Source organism: Dendronephthya gigantea, unplaced genomic scaffold (genome assembly GCF_004324835.1).
Source record: "Dendronephthya gigantea isolate DGI-Jeju-01 unplaced genomic scaffold, DenGig_1.0 000349F, whole genome shotgun sequence".
In the NCBI taxonomy this organism is placed as follows: domain Eukaryota; kingdom Metazoa; phylum Cnidaria; class Anthozoa; order Malacalcyonacea; family Nephtheidae; genus Dendronephthya; species Dendronephthya gigantea.
The window spans coordinates 7804-33185 of record NW_021163359.1 but is presented as its reverse complement, the minus strand read 5'-3'; the positions used below and the strand labels follow the sequence as shown (position 1 = coordinate 33185).

At 36.0% G+C, this 25382-nt stretch overlaps 1 pseudogene; it reads left to right on the top strand.

Annotated features, from left to right (window-relative positions):
* The first annotated feature begins 90 nt into the window (after nucleotides 1–90).
* On the top strand, nucleotides 91–24984 carry LOC114542427 (annotated as a pseudogene).
* The last annotated feature ends 398 nt before the right edge of the window (nucleotides 24985–25382 follow it).

Here is a 25382-nt window from a genome sequence, read left to right as displayed (position 1 = left end):
AAAATAAACAACATGGATGGCCTTCCATTCAATTTATTCCGTGTTGTTTATCCACGTCAAGAACGAACATATCGTCCACGCAATCTAAACATGATTGGCTTTAGTAACAGCCAGTTAAGAGCAAGATATAGGTTCGACCGAAATGCCATGAACTACATAACAAATCTGCTTTACAATGACCTTGTCAGGGATACACAATGCAGCCATGCTCTTTCTCCGGATTCACAAGTACTCATCGCACTGAGGTTTTACGCAACAGGCAGCTTCTTACAAGTTGTTGGAGATACGTTTGGTTTTGGGTACAGTGTCCTGTGTCGTAAGAGATGTGTCCTTGGCACTTAACAGGAGACAGCAAGAGTTTATTAAATGGCCAACAAACATAGAAATCGCAGACATCAAAAATATTTTTTTTGTACTAGCTGGCTTTCCGTGCGTAATTGAATGTATTGATTGTACCCACATCCGAATTCAGGCTCCGTGCGTGCACGAGAACAATTACGTAAACAGGAAGCGGTATCACTCGATCAATGTACAAGGAATTTGCCATCATGAAGGTAACATTATATTCATATTTTCCTGTACACACTGATGGAAATGCTGTTAACTTCAGATTTTGTTCATGACTAATTTTGGGGGTGTGGCACTTTACTGAGGTTTTCCCACCCTACTACAGATTTTTTTTGCAACTGGATATGTATTTAAACTGTTCTCTTGGCTTAGTGTTTCTACAGGGAGTGGTTATGGGTTGGTGGATTTTCTAAATATTCTAAAAGCGTTTTAGGAAAATTCATCAATATTGTGGCACGATGGCCAGGAAGTACACACGATAGCCATATTCTGTGTACATGAAACATATGCACTCACCTGGAGAACCACGACCATGATCTAGATGATGGTGTTCTGCTTGGTGACAGTGGTTACCCTTTAAAGGCATTTTAAATGACCCCATACAGCACCCCAAACACACCAAATGAGAGGGCATTCAACCAAGCACACAAGAAAACAAGGGTGACGATTGAATGAACCTTTGGAATGCTAAAACAGAGATTCCATCTACTGCATGGGGAGGTGAGATGGCAACCGGAAAAGGTGTGCCAGCTCATTGGTGCATGTGCAATATGCCAACCAGAGGTGAAGGAATATGTTGGACCCCAAAATGGCCATCTAATCAGGGAACATATAACTAACACCTTTTTTTAACTTTTTATAAAGTAGAATTAACTGAGCCTATAATGCAAGAATTGTTACCAAAATAAGCAAGTTTGTAAAATAATAATATAATTCAATTATCACAAAAATGTATCATTATTAATTACTAATTCATTAAATTATTTGTATATACAGTACAATAGAAAATTGTTCATTGAAATTTACACTACAGGGTGAGCAAAAAAAACCTGACACCTTTGAAATTCAAATTAGCTGCAATGTGTCTGTAATCGGCTGTAATATATTACAGAAGTTGCCTAAAATATCTCATGGGTATACAAAACATATCAAATAAGTGAACCCATTTATTAACCTTGAACATAAAGTTTGTTCCCTTTGGGAGTTAAATTTATTCTAAGCTCTGTAATAAAAAAGAGTGTTGGATTAGTTCAATTGGTTTAAACACTTTCGCATTAATTAACCACGTCTTGTTGATTGTACACAATGGGAATTGTCAAATTCCAGCCATAAGTTTGAAGCTAATTTAAATTTTAAAAGTGTCATATTTTTTTTACTCACCCTGTAGAGTATCCAAAATGTTGTGTGCTTATAATACATGCACTGAAGATCAGATTATAATAAGTTCAAACATTAAAACAAAATAAATAATTGACAATAAATATTTTGAATAAAGAACTACATATTGGGAATTTATTTCTATGATTCCTATATTTTTCATTGTTTAATAAAGTTGATAATTTATAATATATGGCCAGTTACTGCTGGGCAAAGTGAAAACCATTGACATATTATATGTGAATGTGGCAGGCTGGTAGCTGATGCATTAAAACTAATATTCAAACAAATATCTGAAGTAGAAAAGAAAAGAAACAGGGGGAACTGTGACTGAGCCTGAGGGATTATTTTGTAAAAATTAACCTTTCATGTTCTGGATTTGGATTTGAAGTTTTTGCTTTTTCAAAGCCAATACCTCTTTTTGCAGAGTAAGTACCTCTACTTGCAACTGCATCTTGGTTTGTTGTCCTCTTTCGGTTATCACTCTTTTTTGGGCCAGGTAGGGCTGGCAACATACGAGATGGTACTGGCAATGAAGGAGGGATGTTCATATTTGTCGGCTCTTCATCCTTTTCATCTTCAGCCAACAATACCGAAGGAGGTATTGGGGAAGGATTTTCGATCAGTTCGATGTCATTGATGCTAGAGTGTGACAATGGCGATGCGAAAGCGGAATTGCTCAGAGCGGTCACCGTTTCATATTCATTATCTGCAGCTAAAAACAAAAAATATATATAAATGTAAACGACTGCATAGAGATGTAAAATAATATCATTAAATTCATATCATTTTGACGACTCTGAATGTCATTTTACTCTTGTACAGCTCAAAATACTTATCTTTGTCCTAGTTGCTCATCAACTTTTGTATGTCAACGGTTGTCACCAAAATGAACATACGAAAGACGATTTAATCAACAAAATAAACATTTTTATTGCAATATAAGACTCTTATATATTTTACAGTAAACGTTTTGACTTTAGATTTAAAAATATTTATATAAACGACGGGGAACTAATAACATTGTGCCCAAACCTGCCCGAAACACATTACGCAATTTATTTCATTTTTTTTTTCATACCTGTCTCAAATCATCTAGTCCCGTGAACAGAGGCGTGTTTTCAAACAATTTGATTACTCTCTCTTCTACCGGAGATGCTTCTTTTGGCGGGGGGCCACCACTGACCTGATGAAAGATATAGATCTGAAGCCACTGCACCCAAAATATAAAATTCTTTTATACAGCCGTTACATACTTTCAAAACTCTTGTGGCATCTCACAGTAGCATCCATTCAAAAAACCTGGATTTCTGAAAATCTGGATTCAGTTTTCAAACAGTACATCCGAAAATGGCTTGACATCCCTATTTCTGGATTGCTTAGTTATGTTTACCTAACTAGACACAAATTTGGTTTTGACATCATTCCTCCTTCTACTAAATTTAATTAATGTCAAACAACTATCCGCAGTGTCTTGAAATCTTCTCCTAATGAATCAATAAACCACCTATGGAAATCTTCTTCTAATCATACTAACACTCAATATTATCAATATAATTAAACGAAAGAAGTTGTTAAGTCATTCAGAAAAAGTCAAGAAGGTAAATTGGAAAATCAACTAAAATGTCAAGGTTTGTTCTTTTCCGGCATAACAAAATTCTCTCCACCCAAAGTAAACTGTATTTGATCAATGTGTCTATTGAAACTACCAAGAAATATTTTCAACTTCAGCATTCGGTACATCAACAATTCACTACCAACCCGGAAAAATTCTACATAAGTGAGGACTCTCATCGTCTTCTGAATGTTCATTCTGCCTTAAGCCTGAATCATTGTTGCACGTTGTCTCTGGTTGCAGTTCCTACCTAGAACAATTTACTTGGAGGCTCGATTCAATCCTAAATTTTCTGTCAATAACCTTCCGAAGGAGTAATCAAAACATCTATGCTGACTTGCCATCATTCTCGAATCATTCAATAATTACTGGCGAAGACTATCGTCCTGATCTACTAATTGTGACCAAAGACATTTGTCTTTATATCCTTGAACTAACCTAACCGTCGGGTACGAAACTGATCTAAGAAAAAATGTGCAGCAAAAACATGTGAAATATAAAGATACGATTACGGAACAGTAGAAATATTTTAAACCAGTAAAGTTCCTCAATCTGTCGATTAGTGCACTTGGTGTTTTTGAGAAAGAATGTTCAGTTTTCATTAATATGTTGGAAACTTTAAAATCCAACAAGGCTTGTGTACGATATATGATCACAAAGATCATTAATATCCCAATAAAGTCAACATATTATGTTTTTTGTTGTAGAAACAAGGATTGGACAAACCCAGATTTACTAAAATTTTAATCTGCTTGTTATACTGTGTACTTGTGTAAATGTAAGGTGTTATAATGCATAATAATAATAATAATAATAATTTATTCACACAAATAAAGGTCATGTGAAAAGGAGATAATGAGACTATCCCTATCTAGTTATCTCCAAAATTAACAAATAAGTAAGGGAAAAATAGAATCTACATATTCATATAAAATATAGTTACTAGGTATATCTACTCCATTAAATAAGTTTTCAATCCTCTTTTGAACTCTGTTAAACTTTCTGTCTCTGCAACATGTTTGGGCAGACTATTCCAAATTGGAACAATACGTACAAAGAAAGAATATTTATAACTATTTAATTTTGCTGAAGCTATCTTCAGTTTAAAGCAATGATTTGATCTTAATTGCCTAAACTCGCTAGCAAATGTAAAGTACTTGGTTGGTTCTAGGCCGTTTGCTCCATGTATTGTCTTGTAGCACTCTACTAATGATAGAAATTCTCTTTTCCAAAGAAGGCCATTGTAGAATATGTAGGCGTTCTTCATAAGACATTTCATGTCCTCTTTTACTTCTTAAGGCGCACCTGGATGCTCTTCTTTGCACTTTTTCCAATGAGCTTATGTCTTTCTTCAAGTAAGGAGTCCAAACTGGAGAACAATACTCCAGGATAGGACGCACTAGACTTTTGTAGAGTTTGGAAAATAATTTATGATTTTTCGATCCCACAGAACATTTTAAAAATCCTAGTACGCATTTAGCTTTGTTCACACATTGATTAACATGCAAACTCCATGACAATTTGAGGTAATGTTTATGCCAAGATCTTTTGTATTGTCTACAACATTTAGCGGTTTATTCATTAGAGTGTAACTTGGTTCTGTAAAGTCATTCTTTTTAGTGCAAAGTTTCTGTGAAACTTTGCAGTATTGTGGTGAGTGGCGAAAATTCACATCAGACAGTCAGTCAGTCAGTCATAGTGTAAACTCCGGGGGGCGGAGTGTTTTTTGTTTGTCGTCTTTGATCTTATGTGGGTGGGTATCAGGAAGTTTGTTTGATCAAGTATATAGTTTTCTGATTTGTATATTCTTTTAGCATTTTCCAATTTAAAAAATATGAAAGAATTACTGTGGTTATTGTAAATTTTATAACATTTGTTACAATGATATGTGTGTTGTTCCTCCCGGTACACACGATTTCATCTTGAACAGCGCATTAATGCGCGATTAATATTCAGAAGCGCAAAATACAATAAGGAGCGATGGAGCGACGAAGTGTTGTTTTGAAATATTTTAAGCGAAAAGCGAGCAAATGTTCGAGAATTTGTGAACTCATTAAACGCAGAACCAAGAAAGAATACGTCCACATCCACTATCGTATTTTAACTACACGCATAACATAATATACACGACTTATTTTGATAATGTACTTCACGAATCTAACATGTGTTGATAGCAATTGATACTGCTGTATAATCGACTATGGAGGTTAAAAATTTTTTAACCATAACAGTGCTTAATAATTGCTATTTGTTATAGAGAAACAATGGAGCAAGACAGTTCTGTTTAAAATGTACAAATCTGAAGCAAATGGCGATATTACTAGCAAGTGCCGATCAGTATTATCAGGTTAAATGGTATGCTAAGGTGCTACACGACATGCACTATTACTACACATAATAAACACTATATTTGAACTGATCTATTGATCCGCGCATCGCGTTATAAACACACGCATCGAATATTACACTGCGCGATTTATTTAGATCGTATACTTCATTGAATAGAGTGCTAGACAACACAAACTTCACGAAGCATAGCATTGTTTTGTATTTTACGTATTGCAGTTAATTCACGCTAAAATGTTGACAATTAAAATGCTAATATTATTTAGTTCGTTTTCTTACAGCACAACTTCATAGAGCTATATTTATTTAGTGCTTTGTATTTTATTTAGGTAGGCTATAGTGCGATTGCGCGCATATGGTTATGTAAATAGACGGATCGGTTTTGAATATATACAGGCGTCCAATCAGTCCAAAAGAAGGGCAAAGTAACTATTACATTAATTACGTTAGACCATGTTTCATCTGCGCGACCACATTTTAAAAGTCCCGTACGCCTATGCACAAACCAATTTTACTGTCATAAAAAATGCTTCAAAATGAAAACTGTGGATCTACACAGTAGGCATTCAAGGCTAATTATATTGTTATGGTTGATATCCATATATAATATCGCGACTATAGTAATGTAATTTGAGTATGTTTGGTTATATTTTCGTGCTGTCAGGACAAGTGATTGATTCACGCATCGGTTATGTAAATCATGCAAGGTTTATTTACTTTAAGGTTTATACAGATAATGCAATTTGAAAGTATCTTGTGGGATTCTTCTCAGAAATATTTTATTATAAAATGTTTACATAATTTATTTAATACTTCAGTTCAGGCGAGAACGGGTTGTTTGTAAATGAAAACTGTGGATCCACACAGTAGGCATTCAAGGCTAATTATATTGTTATGGTTGATATCCATATATAATATCGCGACTACAGTAATGTAATTTGAGTATGTTTGGTTATATTTTCGTGCTGTCAGGACAAGTGATCGATTCCCGCAACGGTTATTTTCCAAATTTATATCAGAGCTATAGTTCTTATAACTAAACATAATCACAAAATTTCGAATGGTTCCATCAAGAATAACAAAAGATATAATTGATTAAACACTGCAAGATGGATTTCTATTTTTACAAACTTTCTGAGCGCTGATTGGCTGAAATATGAATGCGAGATCACCTGGATAACCGCGCATTTTTGCACAATCACAAGTATAACAGCATTTGCATTATAGCTAAAACTTTGCACTATCCTTGGATCCCTAGTTTGAAATTCGCATCACTTCACACTTTTTTGTGTTAAAAATCAATTGCCAATCAGCACTCCAGGATTCCAGCTTTGTTAGATCATGCTGTAATATATTCTGATCTTCCTCTACGTTATTTAATACCCTGTAAACTTTCATATTGTCAGCAAAAAGTTTAGCCGACGATTCTAAGTTTTAGTTATGTCATTTATATAGATCAGAAACATAATAGGCCCTAAAACAGTACCTTGGGGGACACCAGATTTGACATTTGTCCATCCAGAGCAATTTCCCCTAATAACGACACGTTGGTAACGATTAGTTAAGAAACTGTTCAACCATGAGAGCAATGGCCCTTGTTTTCCATAGGAATTCATCTTTATAATGAGGCGTTTATGGGGTATGGAGTCAAAGGCTTTTGCTAGGTCTAAAAAGATAACATCAGTTGATTTTCCTTTATTTTTTTCACTCGTCCAATCATTAAATACGTGAAGTAGCTGTGAAAGGCAAGATTTGCCCTTAATAAAACCAAACTGGTTCGCGGTGAAAATTCGATCGATATCCAGAATTCGACAATATTTTTACTAACTATTTTCTCACATATCTTGCTAACGACGGATGTAAGTGATACTGGTCGATAGTTCTCCCGGTAATCTTTTGGGCCTTTTTTATGGAGAGGTATGACATCAGCCAATTTCCACTGATCTGGTACAATCCCCAGCGCGAACGACATATTAAATAACTTGGATAACGAATATGCAAGCGTTCCCGAACATTTCTTCAGTATCGTGGGATGAATTTGATCTGGACCCGGTGACTTATTTTGCATCAGATCAGACAATAAACTAGAGACTTCCTCTGGGAAGCAATGTAATCTTGTGAGTTTAGCATCTTTTACGACTCTCTCAAACGTAGGTACATTTTCTAGGTCTTCGTCCGTAAATACTGAAGCAAAATAGTCATTCATCGTTCGTACAATATCCAGGTCATTGGTAATAACTTCGCTTTCGTTCACCTTTAGGGAGATTAGATCATTAGTCCCCTTACGCTTTGAAGCAACATAGTTCCAGAACAGTTTTTTATTATCGTTGTTATGCAAATCATTCGCCAAATTGTCTAAGTATTCCCATCGAGCCAGATTACATTTTCTCTTCAACACATTGTTTACGTTTTTACAACTAGACCACAGGTCATTACGATTTATTGACCTTTTTGCTTTCCGATACATATTTCTCTTCTTTCGTATAAGCTGTAATATTTCATCTGTTATCCAAGGGGGGCGCCTATGTTTCCTCTTTTTACGTTTTGGCATACCGTCTTCTTTACCAAATAATGAGCCGTTGATTTTAAATGAAATGCAAGATAACGAATATCAAGCCTTAGTTCAGCTGCTAAATACTTGGACACCAAAAAAACCTGTTACAATGCAATTTGCTGTAGGTAAAACAAAGTCTGCTCAAGCGGTAAGAAAGCAATTTCCTTTAAGGCCAGCTGCCGCAAAAACGGCTCATCGATCACAAGGTGATACTCAGTCACAATTCCTGAGAGCAAATTCCTCATATTCATTACGTCGCCCTAAGCCAAGTAACAACAATTGGAGGGCTATATATAACTAGCCTGTGCAAAAGTAAGATTTCCATCGATTCCTAGAGTAGTAGAAGAAATGCACTTACTAAGAAATGAGTATAAATTAGATCTTTGTTTTACTCTGTTGTACATGCTGAATCCCACTGATTTAAAAATCTGTTATCTTAATGCAAGATCTTTGCACAAACGCATTGAAGATGTACGAAAAGATATTAATTATACGTCAGCTGATATCCTAATTTTTTCTTAAACGAGATTTAGTGCAGAAGATCCAGGATGACTTGATTGAAAGCTACGCATTATTCAGTAATGAAGACATGCTATGCATTATTCAGTAATGACTCTTTATCATGGAACAGCTGTTTATTCTAAACTTCCCATGATGATTGGTTATCCTTGTGCAAGAAACTGTCATAGGATTGAGGTAACTATTATGAAGACAGTCGAATGTCCAGACCTAATTCTAATTGGAATATACAGATCTCCCACACTTGCACTGTCATTGCTTATCTTTGCGACACAGACAAAGTTCTTTCAGAATGAAATTGTTTAAAGGTACTAGTTAATATTTTTGGTTCATTTGTAAATTTTCCTCTCATGTCATTTTCCTCTCACGTCAAAAGCTACGTACTTGGAAGGAAAAAGATGGAGAAGAACTAAAAGGTATAGCAAACTATCTGGAAATGCGACATCACTGAAACAGAATGTAAGAATGTGATGCACATCATTGAACTGCTCCTAATTACGCCATTTACAAATGCAAAGGTTGAGTGTTTTTTTAGCAGAATGAACAGAATTAAGGCCTTGCTACAAAATCCAATACAATTAAAAAAGAGAATCTTTTAATAGGTTAATTCTCTTTACTCTTTAGAGTAACTGAACATTAATACAATAAAATTTCAAATGTTGATCTTTCAACTATTATATACATTCTTTCCAGCCTACCAAATCCTTTCCCAGTAAGTATTAAAGTCACTAAACCAATATAAAAAAACTTTAACTCTGTTGATTGATATCAATGGAACAATAAGAGTAGGGCAGTCTTGAGTAGTTTCCACTACATGTCTCCTATGCTATTGAATTCAGGCCAACTAACTGGCCAATTTGAGGCACTTGTGGTTTGAAACAGATGTTTTGATTATTTCTGTACTTAGGTTTCCAGCACAAAACATAAATATAAACAATTTGAAACTGCATGACAGGACCAAAAATGTCACAAATATTCTTCTGTCTCACAGTTTTTGAATTACTTTCTCAGTAGTGTCTCCTCGTAATGTGAACAATACTGGTCCTGTTCTTTGATTAATGCGACGTGGAACCCACTTCTTGCCCCAGGCGTAATTCCTTGCATATACCAGATCTCCTACTCTTTGTCCCACGTCTAGTGTCAGTAAATCTAATCTTGATACTAACTTCCTGCGCATCAGTAACTTGTTCAGTCAGCTCCTTGTTGCAGTCTGTACTGTGATGCTGTATTGAAACAAAAAATGTGAAACTTTTGTTTCAATACTTCAATCTTTCATCTTCTTCATGCCTTCTATAAATGTTTGTACGGCATGTTCCGCTAATCCGTTTGACGCTGGGTGATATGGGGCAGTTTTTATATGCTTGATGCCGTTCATTTTAAGAAATTGTCCAAATTTGTCACTTGTAAAATTCAAACCATTATGACTTACAAAGCTTCTCGGGAAGCCAGTGTGTAGCAAAAATCTATCAGGTGTAATATCCATAAAAAATGTATTTGAGAATTATGAGGTTTATCATGGCATTTTGGACTTTGTAGTTGAAATCATTCAATGCAATAATGCTCTTTTTTCAATGCTATAATGCAATAGTGCCCAATTACAACCTGCAATTTTGCATTGAGTACTTGCAATTATGACTATTTTCATTTTGCATGGCACTCAGAAACCAATATTAAACTTACGGTCTCCAAGGGACTAGACCCGACACTATCATTTAGTGCCAAAACGCAATAAAAACATGGAAAATTGTGATTTCAAGAAGGCGCTTGATCCACAGCGTGCTGTTTCTCTCTTGTAAGAAGCTAAGAAATTACTTTCGGAGTATTCTCCTACACCAAACTGCTCCAAGACTGTAGAATCTTTAAACATTACGACCATAAATACAAATCAAGCTAACGGAACGACTCAGTCTCCACCTTCAACTGCTACTACATCCACAACTGCTTCAACCGTGGTTCTTTTGAGAAATTTCAGCAGGGAAAGGGTCCTGGGAAATTTCAGAAATCTGTTAGTGCCCTATGCCAATAATAACCATAGAAGCCTCAGTTCTTCTACCCAGTCAGTTAACCCATGGAAAAAAAACCCAAATGCAGTATCATTCAAGCGAGAGACTTGGACTCGCACATTTTTTTGTTTGCATAGTTGTGCGCAATGTACACTCCCTTCCGCTGCATTGAAAGAAGAGCTGCAGAAAGCTGGACTAGGACCCAGAAAAATTTGCTTTAATTCGAAAGTGAGTCCTATGGACGTTCAGGTGAAATTAGAAGAAGAATACCCCAAACAAAAAGTGGAGGATTTGAAATTCTATGACGTGGTGTACAAACTGGTGAACTTGTTCACATTCAACCCCCTCCTAAGTGATATAGCGTCCCCTTTCTTCACGACACTGCAATGTTGGGCCAAGCTATAGCTTTTATTAGGCCTATTCAGAAGGACCTTAATAAAATACCAGACGCAGCCATAGCCAGCGGTGAGGTGAGTTTTAATAAATTGCTATCCAAGTAAACCTGTGTCCCAGAGCCCAAGGTAAGGTTCATGATTTTTAGATGCTGAACACATGAACATGTTTCAGAGTGATGTAGAAGCTGCTCCTTTAGTACCATGTATGAATTGTGATGTTATGGTGGCAGTGACTGAAAGCATCAAGAGGAATGTTGTATGGATGAGGAATTGCGAGTAGCTAATAAGCATTTTCCTTTAAAAGTAATGAAACCTGCCAAAAGATAAAACAATTCAAAATTTTATACCAAAAAGTAAATTTGTTGTAAATATAATGTCTGTTATCAAATTTTCTATTTACTTAATACTAAAGCATGAAATTTAATTTATGCTTCTGTCTTAATCTGGTCTTTAGATTGCAAGTCACAATGAATGTTGAACATGAGGAAACACTTTTAATGGAGAAGTACTATAAAATTAAATATTTAAGAACATCTGTACATGGTATTATTAAAATGTTATGCAATTCATACTGCTGCCAGTAGGTTTTTCATTTTTTTTTTACATTAAATGCTAGGAAGAAACTTCCAATATTGACACTGTCCAATGTGATGATTATCATGAAAGAATATTGCTGCAACTTACTGATGCACACACACAGACGTTTTGCCCTGGGGGAACTTCATCAGAAGTTTCATTAATAGTTTAAAAGAGGGTATGATAACGAACAGTGGGTTTTAAAATCGGCTTCATAGATATGAGCAATATCAAAGATATTTTACCAGCCTTTTCTGAAGCCGAGATTTCTACTGCATTGAATCTACACGGTGGCAATGTAGAAAAAGCTGTTGATTCATGTTAGATGCAAATGGTGAGTGTTTATTAGCATTCTATTTAATGTATTGCAGAACATTAATAGCTATTAGTTCATTCCCATCAGTTTCAAGCCCTTCTTGATTTTTGTAACCCTTGAATGAAAACGCCTTAGCTTCCTTGTCTAGCCTTAGCTAGCAACTAGCAGGTCACGTTGGATCATGTGCCCTTAATTCATAAATGCCGACTCAGAATTTGAAAAAGAAATTGAGAGTGAAAAAAGCCTCAATGGCTTTTTGAAGAAATGGAAACCACTTCCAAGCAGTCCACAAAAGCTGTGAGCAGAGATTGCATATTTGAAGATAGTATTGCTTTTTTTAAGAAAAGGAACTTTGACTTCACTTTGCCTATCAATGAGAATGAAATTGAGAATGAAAACTTTTACGAAAACTTTTGCTAGGGTCGTGAAATATTTTCCTTTTTCAGGGGAGAAACTCCTACATCCTACCTTTCCAAAATTCAGATGCTGTCTGCTTTAACCTTTTTAAAGTTGCTGGGAGAATGGTGGCAAGCTCGATTTGCCATGGTGTGGACCAGGCTTCCATATATTCTCCCAGGCAGTGTATTCCTATTTTTGCAATCCAAATGCTAAAGATCTCGGTGAATATATCACTGAGGAAGATGTGGTTGATATTGATGTAACTGATGCCATTTCAAAGGTAAGTTTTAACTGTTTTAAAGTTTGGATATAAGGCAAATATCAACGAGTTTAAATATATACATTTAGATAAATGATGTGAAAGAAGAAGATCTTCCATCACTGGTTATGGCCATGTATTACAAACCCTTCTTATAGAAGCAGGATTCCCATATGCTCTTACTTACCAAAATCGTTCCCAGGCAGTGGCATCATTATCTCTTCACTCAGTATTTCTATCCTGAAAGGCTGAATTTGATATGCAATCATCATGAGAAAGCCAAACCTCTTCTGGTGTCTGGCAATTCTAAACCATTATCTGCTGAAGATGTGATGTCATTGGTTGAATTTGACAGTGTGGACAACCTCCATAAAGATTTTTTCAAGCATTATGTTCTCACTGAAGGTATGTTTGACGGCTTCTCTTTGAACGAGTTTTTATATATATGTTGAAAGAAACCTTGACATTTCAATTGAAAAGTAATATTATGTTATCTACTTTTAGAACGTAAACTGTCAAGACTGTTGATGTTTGCCACAGGATGCAAAGCAGTTCCTCCTATGGGTTTTCAAAGTTCTATAACAGTGTTGCAGAATAATTCCACCCTACACAATGCAAACCCTTGTCTCTAGAACTTGAGCTTCCTGGTCTAGTAACAACATATGAAGAATTTAAATTCAATATGGATTCTGCTCTGGATATTCAAGAAGAAGGATTTGGTATTGTTTGAATATTAGATATTGTTGAGCTTTTCATTAGGTTGTTGATGTTTTGTTACTTATAGTGCAATGTAGTGCACAATTTGAGGTGTTTATATACATACAACACAATGTATGCATAAAGAGATAAAATATTTACATTAGCATCAAGTTGAACATACTGACAGTTCTTTACAGTAAAACATTTTATTGGTTTGTTCTTGTTTGTAAACATTCTTCAATACAACCTAGAACATGAGTGCATATGTCAACCCCAAAAAATTCTGAATCAGCTAAAGGACTGATCAGACTTCGAAGATTTTCTAACTCCATTTCACTTAACGAAAGTATTGTTTTCTGGTACCACAGTACTTTCATCTTCTGTTACTTTGCTTTCAGGTATTGGGCTGTCCCAATCCACACCATATTCAATTCTAAATATTCAAAAGAAGGAACATTACAACTTTGTTTGCTTGAGTTTGCATTGGTTTCACATTCCATGGTTCATTCATTATGGTTGTTTACCTGATTTGTAAATTCATTGGCGATTCTATTGCTTGGATTTGATAGCATGCCTCTAACTCAAAGTTGTTCTGGAGATTGATTTGCTCTGAGCTGATTGGTGCTCTGTTATAGGGTTCTGTAAATAACTGAAGGTGGCAATTGATAATTGGGAGGAACACATAATGTAAAGCTGCCAAATGCACCTCATCGGTTCAAGTATACCCTCATTCTCCATGTGATAGAAGAGGTTATAAAAGAGATATGTACAACCACTGAAGAGATCTCTCCATAACTTTTCTATTTGATTATGCAAAACTCTTGCCAGCTATGTGGCTTTCTCTGTCTGGAGCCCTCAACGGATGTGACAACATCCGTTAAGGCGTCCAGACACGCAATGTCAGTGTTCTCGCCCCCTTTATCAGAACGAACACAGGTGGGTAGGCCCAATTTTTGAACAGCTGATCTGAAATGCTGGTACACAGGCAATGCTTGGGGTTGTTTGTAGAACATGCTGGGTAGACCACCATACGAGAATAACCATCAATGCCCCCATAATTATGAACCGCCATCTATCCAAAGCAAAAATAAAAAGAGAATGGAGGAATATTATTATATCCCTAATACCATAACACTTTAAACAGCCGACAATAGCATATGAATTCCTACCTAATCAATTTATGATTGCCATCGACGTGCCAAGTGATAGCGGTCCTGCAACACCGTATTGCCTTCAGGTGGATAATATTAATTTCAAGAGCACCTTCTGGGTCAACCCTATCCATAGACTGCTGTATTCGGGCCTGTTGCATGTTGACACCCCTTGCTCGAAGAAGCCCAGTCATTCTTTTGCACCCGATGTTTGGAAAATCCCTAGTCTCAAACCCTAATCTCCTAATTTATTTCAAATGAAGTGTCTAGGGCCTAACCCTGATAAGGTTGATGCAAATTTTATGCGCATTTACTTACTGAAATCTGTCAACAATTTTTCTAAAAATATGGCTGACTAAAGCCATTGATGCATCCGTGTATTGGAAACCCGTAGGGTTTAAGCTTGTCATAGCCATCGACGTGCCAGCAATAATTTGGACCTGGATTCAAATAGTTTCTCCTTCAAAGATAGTTTGCTCGTCGAAGTCTTGATCCCTTTGGGTCAACCTCTCGAAGAATGTTTTGAACAACCAAACGGGGTACATTCACGTCATATTTTGATTGTAATCGCCTCCACATAGCTCTGTATCCCAACATTTTACCATCTCCATCTATTTCTTGTTGAATACATTCTCTTACACGAATTCAATCTACAACATTTCCTCGCCGAAGCAATCCGTATTCTTTTAACTTGTTCAAAAGTGTTCCCTTCGAGATGGTTATGCCATGAAATTTTTCTAATAATCTCAATATAGTTTTGTATTGATAGTTCTTCCGGAAATAGTCTCTTATTGCCTCTTCCATGACCACTCCAGAGACAAAGAGCCTTGGAATTTTAAAGTTTTTTTTAAAGTATCGTTTTGAATTCGTATAATACCAATAATGCTCTTGTTTGTGTACTTCTTAACGCTTAATGAGTAATGGTTGTCTACTTCTACTTGCGTTTGTGTACTTCTATTAGTATGTGTTTGTGTACTTGTACGCTGCGTTCGTGTACTTCTACTTGTATGTTTTTGCGGTACATCGGTTACATTTGTTGTTTGTGTTAGTGCACATTTTACTTGTGTTAGTGCACATTTTACTTGTGTTAGTGCACATTTTACTTGTGTTAGTGTAGTTTTACTTGTGTTAGTGTACTTTTACTTGTGTTAGTGTACTTTTACTTGTGTTAGTGTACTTCTATTTGTGTTAGTGTACTTTTATTTGTGTTCATGTACTTCTATTTGTGTATTGTGTATTTCTAGCTGTGTATTGTACCTATGGGCCACCGTACATTCGCCTAAATGATGTCCAATCACATTGGGAATTTTTTTGGTGTTCCCGGCAACGGAAGTGTTCCAAAAAATTTTGTAATATGACGCCATATTTGATTGACGTATGGTATGGGCTTTATCTCGGCATGGGGAGAGCCTTTTTTCGCGTATCTCGTTGCTATGATACATTCATTTGAATAAATTCTTAGAATATATGCTTCAATCTTTTGATTCATACCAACATTGTCAATTTTCGCGCTAAGAAACCCGTTTTAAGCATTGTTTTTCCAATGACGATAAGCGTGCTTTCCTTGGACGTGTGATATTGTAATATTTTGGCTTCAATAGGCTCATAGCCTGATGGACAATCTTCTGAAATTTGTACATTTTTACAACTCTGATTATAAGGTACAGTTTTGTTTTTGTTCAAATTGTTTGATATCCCTTCTTCGCATTGTAATTTTCGATTAAAAATTCTCTATTTTGGTGTTTCAGCATTTGAGAGTCTTCTAGGTTATTATACAAGTACTGGCTAATGCCACGAAGGAAACGTTGCTTTGCGAAGACAGCAAGAACAGCTGACACAAAGGCTAGTGGCTGAAAACAAAATATGAAATCTAAGCAAGCAAAGTTAAAACACCTTCAAAATAAGGTTAGTTTTTCTGGCAGAAATGTATATTTGACTTTTCCCTTAAAATCTATTACAAATATATCTTTGAGGGGCCGAATACATGGACCCAGCTATCTGGGCTGACTCATTTCTTTCAAAGCTATTTACACTGTGGTTTTAGATTCACTTGAAATAAACCTGGAAGACATGGCTACTTTAGGATAGGCTATTAGGAAGGATTTTAGTATAGCCCGATCAATGTAATCAACCCCTGAGAACCTTGATTGCTTTTGTATTTCAATAGGTGAAAACAATAGATGGAAACATTTATAAAGAGAAAGTCATGCAAAAGGTATTTGTACTATAAAATTAAATGTGTCACAAACAAATTATTAATGAGCTTTTGATGCATATTTCCAATTCAGGCCCATTAAGTAGGCTTATCAAAGAAAGGGTGTGCAGGGCTTTCTCCCTTTTGGAAAGTCCAATTAATGTTTTCAATAAAAAGAAAATAGCACAGCTTGGTTTGATCTTGTTTATTTAAAAAAGTAGGAATAGATGAAGCAGATTTTTTTGTATAATATTCAGGTTGGTACACTATTATTTGGCAAAGAGTAACTTTTGTCATTTAGATCAACAAGTCATTTGAAAACAAAGTATTCTGATCCCTAAACTTGGCCCTGTTATCATATTTAGTTTCCATAATTATATCATATTGTGAATTATATTACATTATTACACATTTAGGAGTAAAGTTTCTTTTATATGTTTTATATGTTTTATAGAAACCTTTTGGGAAGAACTCAGAAAAGGAATTTTGCTTCTCTAAATCTATGACCAAAAAACTATTACAGTCTCCCACAGTTCTTGATGAAAAAGGAAATATAAGTGGTCCTGAGAGAACAGCTAGAAAAAAAATACAAGAAACCAAAAATGTAGCATTGAGAATTCATGGAGGAACTCCAAGTAATATGCAACCAGCTTACTGAGGTTTTTGGCAACCCTATGTAAAGGTAATAATTCAGCTAATGTACTCACTGATATGTTTAACGAATCACCTACTGTAATCCAAAAAGTAATTCCTAATGTTGTAAATGAAAATGTCAAGGCTTTTGAGAAATCTAAAACCAATTTTGTTAGAAGTGTAAAAATGCTATACAGGAATGGCCTTGTAAGCAAGGCAAAATACAATAGTATTAGGTCCATATACATCGCATCTCTTGCAGGCGAGCTTTCAATTTCTGCAACTTATTTTTCACCTTTTGCAAATGTTAAAAAGGCTGACATATCAGATACAAAATCTACTTTTGGAGTCAGGACTTCACATAAGTGGAAGCCTTGGGTATACCAAGAAAGGATTAAAGTGGCATCAGCTGTTGCTGAGAAAAAAAAGTACTGTCGAACTCCTCTATGAAACCTCTGTTTCTTTTAGAAATAAGGTTACGGGTTTTATTGCCAAGAAAGGCTCTCAAACAGAATTTCCACCTCTGCTGGGTGAAGTGGTTGACCGAATAAAGGCAGAACCACTGCACCTTAAGAATAATGCATGGCACTGATCTTGAAATATGCTGTAGCGCGAACAGATGTAACTGGTTATGAGGATGTTGCTGACACCAAGTTTAAGCTAGTGTTATCAATCAGTAACAAAGCAAGGTCAGTTGTCCAAAAGCTGGTTAGTTTAACCTTGTTTATAAAGCTGAGTATGTTTTCCCACAAATATTTCTGGATTTAGGAAGTTTTATTTGGTGAAATTTTGAAATGAACGGCTGTTTGAAAAACACAGAAACCAAAACAGCAGGTTAAAATTAAGCCCAAGGCTAGCACTAACCTATTTTTGAACAACTGCCCCCAATTGTTCAAGGAAGTTATTTATTTAGAAAAATATTTGTTCAATATTTAAATGCTACATATTTTGTGGCACTAGTGTGCATCAGAGTTTTTAGACTATTCATTAAAATTGAACTTTGCTTCTCTTAAACGTTGTGCACCTGATATTTAATCAAATTTAAAACAAGGCTTAGAGGAACACAAAGGCTAAGGGGGTATTGGGCGGGGGAGACTAAGGATATTGAGGCTTGGGCAAACTAAATTTGTAACTTAAGATAATCCAAAGGGCAGCAAGACCATGACCCAATTTGCTCAGGCAGCCTTATACACCTTTTGCTTGCATCCACTGAACTTTGCACAGCCCCCCCCCTGAGCGAAATCTCAAAATCCATGTACCTTTAGTTTGATGCCATCAATACATAGTCAATAGAGACATGGTCTGTGTTCTATCTTTTTTCATGTTCATGCAGACTTCAGTCACTCAACTGTACTGTTGAAGCAAATAATAAGCAATTGTTCATCCCAAATTGCTTAATAGCTTCCACTTTTCCCCTCCCTTTTGTGGAGCTTTTGAGAAAACTTTCTTGCAGGATTTTGCAGTCCATTAACTCACAAAAAACATGCCTAATCCTGGCTTCTTTGGCGAAAACAATCGTAATATGTTTATCACTTGACACACACACAACTTCATATGAGCTTCGTGCAACAATTTGTTGAATAATATTGAATATCTCTCTACTTGAGTATTCGGAAACTGTTATTCTCCAAGGATTTCTTACACCACATCTTCTTGGCATAAATGTTTTATACCAGCATTATGCAATGCGTGTTACCATGGGAAATGCTTCAACAATTGTGAATTTCTGCCCTTCGCTGTATTTTCCGAAATATTTCTTCGCTACCAAAGGAATAAGGCTTGTCGTCAAGCCCACAGCAAAACCCTACTAAGGATGCCGCTGCACAAAACGATAGCTGTAAAGAAATGGCCAGAAGTCAAAGAGAAAATCCCCAGCGTGAATTTCATTGAAGAGTTCACTACAAACAGAATATTGCTCCATTTGCTTACCAATTTCTTCATGTTCATAATGTCACGGGAGTACAGAAGCCTTGAAACATTCATTACATCACGTGACAACTCCTAACTGTGGAGGAGGGGTGGGAAAAGCAATATGGTTTTCCCCATAAAAGGTTGAAACAGCAATGGAAAAGAAAAGCCTTGTAAAAATCTGCAGATTTGAGTTCAATGACAAAATTGCAAAATGTGGTGTACCAAAAGTCGTTGCCATATTCCTCTATGAATTCTCTCTGCAATAAAGTGGTTCCAATCAAGATACTAAAGTTGATGGTTCCTGGCCAGCTAGTTACCGTAAAGGCTAAAGTGATGAATCTTTTGGGAGAAAAGCTTGTGAAGACTGCTCAATACAGACCTCTCAGGAAAACTACTGGCACACTTAGATCAATCAGTTTAACTTTTTGGGAAGATTTTGTTGATTCAGTAAAAAATGAGAAAACATACTTACTTACAAATTTGAAGATAAAGAAAGATGAGTGCGGAGAGTTGTGTATGAATAACCCAAAAGAAGGATTTGATGTTAAAGAAGTTGATGATTTTTCTGAAGATCTTCCAGATGCCGAGCCGTCACTAAATGTTGCCACTAAAGCCTGGTTTTCATCACTCGCAGATAGTCGGCGATGCTCGCCAATATCAAAATTACAACAGATGCTGAGCATTGTAATTGGTTAAAGCTGCTCATTGTGATGCATCTGCAACTGTTAAATTGATTCTAGTCAGTATAAAGGTCTTTGGTTAAAAGAAATAAGACAACAATTCCTTTGACTATATCTAAATGTTCTTGTAGTTAGGATGGACATGTTTATAAACTCCGTTCAACTAGCGAAAAAAAATTTTATGATCATTAAAAACAAAGCTTTTGAACTAAACTAAACATTCATCATCAGTGTAAAAAGGGCTAATGCTGTTATTGACAAACTCGATGCAATTGATAGTAATGTTTGAATAAATTAATGACTAGATTAACAATAGTCTAATGCAAGGCACTTGTAGTTGCATTCAAATATTTGACTTGAACTGGCGCTATGATCTTGAGGGTGACAGAATTGAATCTATTGGGATTGAGTTGTTTATACTTTTATCGCAGCCTATCCTAATTTGCATAGCATACAAACCCCCAGAATCATCGACCTATTTAGATACCAATTTCTGGGAATGACAAATTACCTTCAACTTAATTTGTGATAGGGCAGAAGAGATATCACCTCCCCTTGTCAATATGTCACTTCAACAATCTTTATTTCCTACTGCTGAAAAGTGTGGCAAAATAACACCAATCTTCAAATCTGATGGCAAAGACTCATGCGAGAATTACAGACCGATTTCTGTGCTGCCAACCTTTTCAAAAGTACTAGAACGACTAGTTCATCAACAAATTTAAGAATAGTTGGAAAGTAACAAGCTATTCAATCAAAGTCAATTTGGTTTTTGCAAGGGCGGCGTACAACCCAAGACGTAACTTTATTATTTTACCATTTCCGTATGCATATGGATAAAGGCAACTATACAGGAGTGGTATATGTAGATTGGCGAAAAGCATATAACACAGTGGACCATTCGGTCCTTCCATCCAAGCTTCCGGCGTGTCGCATTCAGGACGAAGAATTGGAATGGATCAAAGACTAATTGTTTTAATGTCAAATATGACGGTGTAGATTCTGACGATAGACCTGTGACAAGTGGAGTTCCCCAGGGCCCAATATTGGGGCCATTGTTATTTTTACTACATATAAATGATATTGGGAATGGAAATAAAGAAATGTAAAATATTATTATATGCTGATGACATGGTAATATTAGGAAAAACTGAGGCTGTTCTATATTGTTGTAGGTTCCCTGCGCAGCGCCAGCAGTTCCTTAATACAGCGGTGGTTGTTTTGAATACTTATGTAAATATAATTTAATTAATAGTTGATCCAGTGTAATTTGATATGTAGTGATGTCACCGGTGGATGAAACCATGTATTGTTGTTGGCCTTGGGCAGAGGCTTCGAGATTTGTGAACGAGACGTGTTAAACTTGTGTAAATAGCAAATCAATGTAATAAATATTGCAATCAAGAAAGATACAGTCCCCTGAATCGAGGTTTGAATGCATATTAGTACGGCAGGAACCAAGTTGGAGGTTGTGCGATATATATGGAACTAAAAAGAAACTATTCATATCATCTGAATAGTATAGAAGTATAATGGCGGGAAAAACGAAAGTAGAAAATTGAACAGTCTACAAATACTTGGGTGTCTTAATGGACCACTCTTTGACGTTTAAACAACAGACAGACAAGTTGTTCAAGAAGATGTCAAGGGGTAGACTATTAGCATTAATCAGATCAACGGTTACAACACATTTAGCGGAGTCGATATTTAAAGTAATGATAAAACCGATTCTCCTTTACTGCCACCCCTTGCTACTCGGTTCTGATACAGTGGTAAATAGATTTCAGAAAATACAAGATCATTCTTTCAAAATTGTGTTCTGGGAGAGATCAATTAGCAAATGGATCTCAATTAAATCACTGTGTGATAGATTACCATTTCATGTTTCCAGAAGCAAAAGTTTTGAACTTGTTACTAACTAATTTGAGAGAAGAAATATCTATTACAAAGTTTAGATCTAGAATACAGGATATTTTTGACGCTTGACCATAGATAACTGGCAAATTTTAAAAACTTTTAAAACACTTTTAAACTTTTGATATTTTGGACTTTTCATATAGTGTAGTTTTATAGTTGCGAGGCAGCACACTATTCTTGACGAACAGTGGTTTCGCCCCCAGTCCACACACGCGAGTTATGTAAAGTCATCGCTCAAATTTTATTTGTCCGGATTTTCAAACTGGGGGAGTTTTTCGTAAAGTTTACATGAGAATTCGGGGGTGCGTCCCGTTTTTTTGTTCCATTTTGAAATTAAGAGTATGTCACATTGGCAAAATTTCCTCAATTTTCTCCCATCGCGTCGTGATGATCATGTGACAAGCGCAAGACAGAATGGGGACTGTCAAGGGGCGGCTGAATAAGCATGCTTCATTAATATTAATACCACTAAGCTGATTATGTTTTGAATCTAAAAATACCTTTAAAACAATGTAAAATATATGGTCTCTATAAGAAATACTTATTTTGACCAACGTATGAGCATAAAAGGCAGTAAAATGGCATTTTTAGTCCCTCATTTTTCTGATAAAACGGCTTTCTAGGGACTGATCAAAACAATCAAAAACAGATCTGACGAAAGGGGTGTGTAAAGCACATGTATATCCACATTTGTCACTTAGGCTACCCTACAAGGTCTTTAATAGTAGCGGGAAATTAGGAAATTAAGCAAAAAGTGGAGGTTTTTTGATGAAAATATCTTCATACAAATGTCGTGCAGGCTCCTAACTAAACGAATTGTGTAGATATATATTTTTGTAGCCTAACCAATACCTTATGCTTTCAAAAAAGTGTAAAAGAAAGACTGTGGAAAGCCGTAGGTTGACCTATGTACGGAAGTTCGTAGATTCAAGATGGCGACTCAAGAAGACGAAGATTTATATTGCAAAAGAAGTCGTAAATGTTCGAAGTTAAGAGGCCATAAGGGACTTTGCAACTCTGAAAAAAAAACTGGCAACATTTTGGGAAAATTCACCCGTTTTTATTGCAAACAAACGACGAAGAGAGTAGTTAGATAAGGAAAATCGTATGACTGAAACAATCCGAGAATGCGAATCGACAGCATCTCGTTTTCATGCCCAAGTAAAGCAGTTGGAAGACGCTAAGGTCGAGCTTATGAAAAGTTTGAGCAATAAAGGTAAGCTGATTTTGATTGGTGTAAAAATTAGGAGCATTACCCGAATATTTGTTGGACTATATCATATCTCTCTGAGCCTGTAGACCCCTAAACTTTGTTTGCGCTTCTTGGCAAGGAAATAAGCACGAGTGATTTTTGATCCAATAGAAAGCGAAGCAGAATACAATGAATTATATTCTCTCTTGAATGATGTAAACAAAGTTTAGGTTCGATATATTTTTCAAAATACACTGTATAATCATACTTTCAAACTGAATATTTAATATAAGCAGTGTTGTGTCTAACCATACCATATACATGGCATCCTCTCTATTGATATTTTACTTTATTCAGATGCTGAATTGGTAAACCTAAACAGAGCATTTGAAGAGAAAAGCGAGCAAGTTGAAGCAATTAAACAGGAAATGTCAGTTAAAACACAGGAGAATCAAGAACTGAAGTCAATGATTTCTTCACTTGGCCTAGATTACAAACAATTTTCAAAGAGTAAGAGAATGAAAAATCCCACTTTGAAAGATATGATTAATGACTCCAGCTCAAGCACACGATACAGAAGAAGAAAAGAGACAGAGAAGGCCCTTACATTTATACATGGAGGAGAGGTATACATATGGATAGAGACTGTAATTTAGCCCATTAGGCTGTAAGGGTCTCCCCTTGGCGTGTAAGATAATTTGGCAATACATAGAGTAAAGTAAAAAGTTGAAGCACAATGGGGCAGATTGCTGAGTAGCTATATAAACAGCCAGGTATCATACTTGACCCATCATCAACATGTGTTGTACCCTTAAATTTATTTTACTTTGTCAAATGCCAGAGGTTCTGTGGTACGGTACTCATCAAAGAAAGACCTTTAGATCTTATGTAACTAGTTAATGGAAATAAGTAAATACTATATAGTACTAAAAATTCTTCATCCTAGATCACTATTTTAATTAATAGGTTGGTTCATTGTATGGTGCTTGGGACTACATAGTAGCTAATGCACAAAAGAATTTATCACCGAGGTCTTTATTGGGTACAAAAAGGAAAGCATCTACAACAACTGTTTGGAAACTCTATGAAAGATTACCAAATTTCAGCTGAAGCCATGAAGAACGCACTAGCTTTGAAGTACCAGAATTTCTTGTCCCGAAGAAAGTTTACACTTGTTTGCAAGACACAAGCATCCTACTTCAATGCCAACAAGGAGATATGGCTGCCAAAGAATATTAACTGTCTGGGGTTGGATCTGAGGCACCCTCAACCAGTATCCTCTAAAGCTGTTGACTTGTTTGTGAAAAATCTTGACATTGGTGATATTGAGCAGTTACCAGGCACATCAGGAGTTTCAAGGACAATCACTGGCCTGGTCTTTATGATTATTGATTTGCATCTTCGAGTACAACATCTCTCAAAAAAGCTTGTTTGGTTTAATGAAATGGAAAATCATTTCATATTCCAATTTTCTGATGATGGTGCTCCAGAGACAAGTGATCTCACAATGTCAATAGGTATGTACTGTAAATTCTGGAGTAAAATAGGCAATAATACATGGATGTGTGGAAGCATGGAACATGAGAAATCAATCCTATATTTATCAATCCTATAATATGGTATTAAACTAACTTAGCTTCAAATATGGAAAAAATTTCAGGAGTGCAACATGTTGCATTGATGAAACCTGTTATCATTTTTTGACTTTTCTTAGGATATATAATCACAGTGCTTATGTGCCCTATATTTATTCTAATAGGAAGTGTTACTATGTGGAATCTTGGGGACCGTGTCCGAAGTAGAGATTTCCAGTATTTACTGCACTGTGTCAGCTTGGAAGAGAAACATCAAATTTTAGAAGATCTTTGGAAGCAGCACACTGATGAAATGGCTTTATTGAAGGAAATGTACTAACAGTTGCAGGAAAGCAGTGTACTGTTGAATTCCAACCGAGTGCAGATATGTCATGGCAAGGCTGGTCCAATAATGAGTTAAACCAGGCTGCTACACATCCTCTCCATATGCAAATGTAAGCAAAGCCAACATCTCAACAATGGGTGGTTCTATTGGCAATGCTGATACCGATACTTGGAAACCTTATACTAATGCCACCTGAGAGGAACATGCAAAGTTAGTAAAAGCGTACATTTCTTCACTGCCAACTACACTAAAGGAGACACGACATAGCAAGATGTTAGAGTATATGGAAAATGGCATACGTCAACTGGGTCCCCCTCGTATTGGTGTATTTGCCGAAAGACAACGCCCTGAACCTCTGCATTGTGAGATAAACGCATG